Genomic DNA, 7044 nt, shown 5'->3' on the forward strand with positions numbered 1-7044 from the left:
ACTGAGAGACTTCACTTTCACTTTTCACTTTCATGAATTGGAGAAGGAAATGGCAACCCACTCCAGTGTTCTTGCCTGGAGAATCCCAGGGGCAGGGGAGCCTGGTGGGCTGCCGTCTATGAGGTCGCGCAGAGTCGGACACAACTGAAGCGACTTAGCAGCAGGGGAGAGCCCACAGGCAGGAGGGCTAACTGCCAATTCTCACGCACTTGAGGGAAGCAAGGTGTGGGGGTTGGAGGGTTTTGGATGGTAGTTACTTCGTTAGCAGACTTTAGTCTATACCTTAGCCAGCTAAGGCTTATTTTTTAAAAAACAAAGTGGCCTTCCCTGGTGGTCCAGTGGTTAAGAATCCACCTGCAAATGCAGTGGACATGGGTTAGATCTCTGGCCTGGGAAGATTCCGCATGCTGCAGGACAACTGAGCCCTCATGCTACAACTAGAGAAGCCCACCTGCCCTAGAGCCCGTGCTCCACAGCAAGAGAAGCCTGTGCTGCAACACGACAGTGACCCCTGCTCACCACAACTAGAGAAAAGCCCACACAGCAACGAGGACCTAGTGCAGCCAAAAATAAATAAATGGAAACTTAAAAGAAAACGAAGTCAGGGCAACTTTCATTGTTATGAATACACTCCCTCAACACTCATACAGAGCTTTTTGCCAAGGGGAGAGACACAGGTGAACCTATTTCACCATTTTCAAAGGCAAGGTTTCCTCTGCGCCCCTCAAGTGTGTCCCAAGGTCATGGGTTGGTTTGCTGGGGTACAATGACTCTATCAGGGGCTGGGTTTGAGGTCTGGAGGAGGCCTGCTAAAGAGGGTGAGAAGGGAATGGGGGAGAGGACAGCAGAGTCCCAGAGTCTTGGCAGTGAGAGCCTATCTATGAGTCATCCAGGTTGTTTCCATGGAGATGACCATCCCTGAGCAGACACCCACCAGACTGATCATGACCTTGACTGTCATGGTTGCCAGTTAGTGCCTCCTCCCAGGAGATGGTCTTCAAAAGTGCTTTCGGGGAAAAATGTACAACCAAGAATACTCTACCCAGCAAGGCTCTTTTTCAGATACCGGGGAGAAATCAAAGGCTTTACAGACAAGCAAAAGCTAAGAGAATTTGGTACCACTAAACCAGCTTTACAACAAATGCTCAGGGAACTCCCCTAGATGGAAAAGACAACAACTAGAAACCGGAAAATCACGAATGGGAAAGCTCACCTGTAAAGGCAGACATAAAGGTAGGAAATCATCCACAGAAAATTACGATATCAAACCCAGACATTGTGAGAAGAGAACAGTACAAATATTGGAATATTGCAGAATATTGGAAATGCATTTGAAATGAAGAGAACAGCAACTTGAAACAATCTTGTGTATACACATAGACTGATATATCAAAACCTCATGGCTACTGTAAACCGAAACACCCTGTTACGAAAATCAAAGTTACCACAAAAAAGAAAATTATAGGCCAATATCGCTGATAAACATGGATGCAAAAATCCTCAACAAGATACTAGCAAGCCCAAATCCAGTAATACATTAAAAGGATCATACACCATGATCAGATGGGAAGGAAACCATAATTTGAAAAGATACATGCATCCCAATGTTCTTTGCAGCACTATTTACCATAGTAAGACATGGCAGCAATGTAAATATCCATTGACAGATGAATGAATAAGGAAGATGTGGTACATATATGCACAATGGAATATTAATCATAAAGAAATAATCGCTGCCTTTTGCAGCAATATGGATACAACTAGAGATCATCATACTAATAAAAATAAGTCAGAGAAAAGACAAATATCATATATCACTTTTATGTGCTGTGCTTAGTCTCTCGGTCATGTCCGACTCTTGCGACCCCATAGTCTGTAGCCTGCCAGGCTCCTTTGTCCATGGGATTCTCTAGGCAAGAATGCTGGAGTGGGTTGCCATTTTCTTCTCCAGGGGATCTTTTTGACCCAGGAATCAAACCTGAGTCTCCTGCATTGCAGGCAGATTCTTTACTGACTGAGCTACGAGGGACGCCCTTGTAGCTTATATGTGGAATCTAAAAACAATGATATATATGACTTGTAAAACAGAATCAGACTCACAGACTTGAAAAAATAAACTCACGGTTACCAAAGGGGAAAAGTGGAGGGAGCGATAAATCAAGAGTTTGGGATTAACATATACACACTACTATACATAAAATAATCAGTAAGGACCTACTGTAGAGCACAAGGACTTCTACTCAATATTCTGTAATAACCTATATGGGAAAAGAATCTGAAAGAGTAGATAAATGTATAACTGAATCACTTCGCTGTATCCTGAAATATGACATTGTATATCAATAATACTCCAGTAAAAATTAAAAGAGCTCTTGCTGTATTCTTCCTCTTGCTAAGACAGGAGGGCCCCACCCCTGCTTACTCAGGAAGCTGACAGAGGCAGCACGTGCTGTTAGGGATCCATTTCAGGATAGGGCTGAGGCTGGGCCAGGGTAGAGGATGATCAGGCTCCTAGCAGCCTCTCTCCATTTCCTGATCTTTAATCACAGTACTCTGATTTTCCCCTTCCTCCCCCAGTCTTGGGCTTCCCTGGTGGTGCAGTGGTAAAGAGTTCTCCTGCCAATGCAGGAGACACAAGAGACTCGAATTCAATCCCTGGGTAGGAGGATCCTCTGGAGGAGGGAATGGCAACCCATTCCAGTATTCTTGCCTGGAAAATTCCATGGACAGAAACGCTGGCAGGCTATTTCATGGGGTCGCAAAGAGTCAGACATGACTGAGCACACAGCACACATACCCCCATTCTTAGACCTTGTACTTTTGGGGGATGGCTCTACTAATCCATATGTCGCAGAGGACAACTTATGACCTGGCTGACACCAATCAGAAGGGTCTCAGACTTCTCTCCTGCCACGGCACCATGCCCCATCCTCCCCGATGCAGCGAGAAGTCCAGCTGGCATCCACCTGATGACAGGGGCTGTGGGACAGGGCACAGGTCTGCACAGCTGCTCCGGAGCTCCTTTCAGGGACAAACATTAACCACTCTCTGAGGATACTCAAAGGCTTATGACAGCTGGACTGAATTATTGCTGACACCTCTAATTCTGTGCTTCAGCTAAACATTGTATTCCTCACGGTGCTACTTATTCCTAAGGTCACCTCCTGCTTTATCACTGAAATCCCCCCTGAAGCCCAGCCCTGGAAGTCTCAGATGACACCAACTCTGATTCTTGATTTGAGCCACAGAAGGTCATATAGAGACCCTGGAGACCCACAGATGAAGTTTATTCCCACAGATGAAGACACAAGAACCCAACGACTTTCCCTGAATCACACAGCCTATTAAAAAACCAGGACAAGTCCCCCAAACCCAACTCGTGCCCTTCCCACTGTTAGCACTGTATACCTCATGCGTACATTCAGCTCAAACAATGGATTAGAAAATCAAATTAGAACAGTCTGGCCTGGGCACTGCTGCTCACTCGACCCCAGCGCCTCCCTCTTTTTGCTCTGCTCACCATGTGCTCATCCAGTGCTTGGTGCCTCGCACAGCAAGACTCTTGTGTCTGCTTTCTGGGCCCAAGAAGAGAGAAAGTGCAGACAGCCCGAGTGGCTCCCGTGAAAGCGCCTTCCTGAAATCCCTACTCCGTAACTTCGACTTGTTTCATCAGCCGGGCCTGTGTTCCCTGGCCATTCAGAGTGAAGAGTTTCAGCTGAACTTGCTGACATTCTGCAGCAAACCAAGGTGTGCCAGGGAGGAAGACGTGGGAGGGGATGGTGGATGCCACAGGCAGAGTCTGCCATGAATCTGCCTGGATGGGGATTTTGGCGACTAGTTCTCCGCCGGCAAGTTGCCAGGCCCTTCTCTTCATCCCCCAGTGTCCCAAAGGAGGGCCACAGTAGACAATGCAAAATGGAGTGGGGGTTCTGGGCATGTCAGAAACTAGAAAAGAGGAAGAGGGTCATCCTGACCACATGTGCTCCTCGCGCTCGTCTTTGAGAGCCCTCCCTCGCCTGAGAGCTCTCCCTCTCCTGAGAGCCCTACTCAGAAACGCTTGGTGGGGAACCCAGGGGCAGCGGGAGCCAAGAGCCATGTTACGTGGGAAGCCAAAGTCAGGATGCTGCCCTCACCCTCAGCTACCTTGCTGGGACCCCTTGGCTGGGCACTTCAGCATCATCCTGCACCTCCCTCCCCTCCGCCATGCAGCACGGAGCGTGGTCACAGGCCGCCCCTCCTTCCAGGCTGGTGCAGCTCCCTCCATGAGGGCCTCCGAACTATGCGCCTTTCTCACCAGGCCCCCACCCCACCGGGGCAGCCCTTGTCACGCTCTCACTGTCTTTCACAGTCCTCTCCAAATCGAAGTGGCCTGAGGAGCAGCATCAGAAATGCTCATTCTTGGGCCCCACCCCTGCCCCACGGAGTCAGAAATGCTCAGGGTGGGGCCAGCGCTCCAGGTGGTTTCTGGTAAATGGTCCAGGTTGAGAATCACTAACATGTAATGACTTTCAGGTTGTGAAACAGCTTTTAGGCTGTTTGTGCCAACCCTAAGGCAGCTGGGGAGGCAGAAATAAAAAGAGCTCACCTGGCCCCTTTGTGCTCAGCACCAACCAGGGAATAATCCTGGGAAGATGGAGACTGTTGAGTCTAAGAATTGTTTGGGCTTGGAGCTACAGAGGGCCCATCCAAATCTCCATTTTGTAGAGTTGGGAACTGAGGTTGAGACAGGAGAAAGCATTTCCCTGGGGTGAACACCAAAAGCGGAACTACAGTTCAAATTTCTTCAGCCCTAGGTTTATGTTTCTCCCCAAATTGAAACAACTTAAAAAAATTATAGCATGTATACCTACTGTGTGAACCTTCGTAGGTCGTGGTCCTAAGGAAGCCATCCTCATTGCAAACCTGTAAAGAAAGCCCTGGGGAGGAGTCTGGAGGTGGGGTGGTGTTTCCTCCTCAGTGTGCTGAGAAGCCAGGAGGACCATCCATCCTTGTTGGGGGGTCATTCATTTTCTCACTGTCCCTTCTTCCACACACTAGCCCAGTGGCCTCACCAAATGAGCCCAAGGACAGGGGTAGTGGGCTTTAACTGAACTTGTGTCTTCTGGAGCCCTGAAAAGAGCTGTGCACACAGCAGGCTGGTGCAACTGTCTGCAGCACCCAGACAGTTTCTACCACACGGCTACAAATTTGAAACTTACAAATCAAGCTAACAAACTTAAACGTGTCCTGTCCTCCTACTTTGACAAATAAACCTTTATATAGACTTGGCTGACTGAAATCTGAGGTTCAGAGGGAACAGGCTCCACCTCATAGCTCTTCTTACCCAGGTTCCATCCCGTTCTTTGAGGGCCTGTTCATCAAGCTCCAGCCACACCTCCCTGCCAAGGGCCATCTTTTGACTACCCTTGGAGGCAGGACCTGGAGAAGAGGCCATCCAGACCCTGGAAGCTGGGATAAGAATTTCAGGAGCATGTCTAAAAAATGGGGTCTGGGCTTCAGGTGAACATGTCCCCTTTCCCCATGACTCCTCCAGCTGTTGGGGGCAGTGGTCAGAGAAGGGCTCACTTCTTAAAATGCAGTCCCAGGACTGGCAATATGGACACCTCTTGGGTGCTGGTTAGAGCTGCAGCCTTGCTGCAGACCTACGGAGTCAGAACTGGCAGTCTAACAAGATCCCCAGGGATTCGTGTGCAGGTTTGCAGAGGTTTGTCCTAAGTCATAAAGCTCAGGCCCAAGGTCCGTCTTACCCAGGTCTGCTGCTGCTGCTGCTAAGTCGCTTCAGTCGTGTCCGACTCTGTGCGACCCCAGAGACGGCAGCCCACTCGTCCCTGTGATTCTCCAGGCAAGAACAGTGGAGTGGGTCGCCATTTCCTTCTCCAGTACATGAAAGTGAAACGTGAAAGTGAAGTCGCGCAGTTGTGTCCGACTCTTAGCAACCCCATGGACTGCAGCCTACCAGGCTCCTCCATCCATGGGATTTTCCAGGCAGGAGTACTGGAGTGGGGTGCCATTGCCTTCTCCAACCCAGGTCTAGGGGTACTAATAGTGGGTATTAATAAATGTTTGCTCTACGAATGCCAAATGTCACCTAAACCAGCTGAGGTGAGTGGCTTCCCGGCTCACAATTCTTTAATCTCGTCTTTCTCTGGGGCCTCTGTGGCCAGAAGTGATTGGTCCAGCAGCAGTCACCTGACCCACTTTGGGTCCAGATTTCTCCCCCAGAAATCTGAAACTTAAGCCCCCAAATCCAGATCCTAGAGTAACAGCAGTAGCAATAGTTAATATCTCCTGCACCTGTTGTTATGTGCCAAGCACAGTGCTGAGTGTTTTACATATAGTATAAATATCCTATCTTCACATCAACCTCGTCAGGTGGGTATTATTATTCTGTTTGTTGGTTAGAGGAGGAGCTGTGGCTTGAATTTAAATAACTCCCCCAAGGGATTAGGGGAGGCAGGGACAGCATCAAGACAGCTGATTGGCTAAACCTGAGCCACGTGGTACAGAGACGTTATCAACTTCTGATGCCAGGACCCCAGACTTCCTGGCTTCATGGTGATTGGGTGCCGTGGGGAGCCGGGTCCCAGCTCTGTGAGGTGGCCTTGAGGAGGGATGGAGGAAGGGAGGGAGGGAAGAGGCAGGCTTGGGGAAGAATGAAGGGCGGGAGCCCTGGGAGAGGGGAGCACGAAGAACCTCCACTTCCCAAGTGAGTGTGGGGCACCAGCCAAGACCAGCCCATCTGCCACACTTAAGTAAGGCCAGAGAGTGCCCACTGTGAGGACTGACCCCTCCTTCCCTTCCTCCAGTGAGTTAGCAGCCAGCTTGCCAAAGGAATGGTGTGGGTGACTTATTTTGGAGACAAAGGGCAGGGGGTGGTGGAGAAGACTGCACTGCTCTGCACCTGGTCCCCAGAGGAACAGACGCCCAAGAGGCCGAGAGGAAGGAGTCAGCTGGGATGTGCTGAGGCCAGAAAACCAGTCCATACTAGAGAAGGGAGCTGTGGGCCTCGCTGGATGGAGGCTCGGACTGGTTCCTGACTGAGGT

Source organism: Bos mutus, chromosome 1 (genome assembly GCF_027580195.1).
Source record: "Bos mutus isolate GX-2022 chromosome 1, NWIPB_WYAK_1.1, whole genome shotgun sequence".
Taxonomy (NCBI): Eukaryota; Metazoa; Chordata; class Mammalia; order Artiodactyla; family Bovidae; genus Bos; species Bos mutus.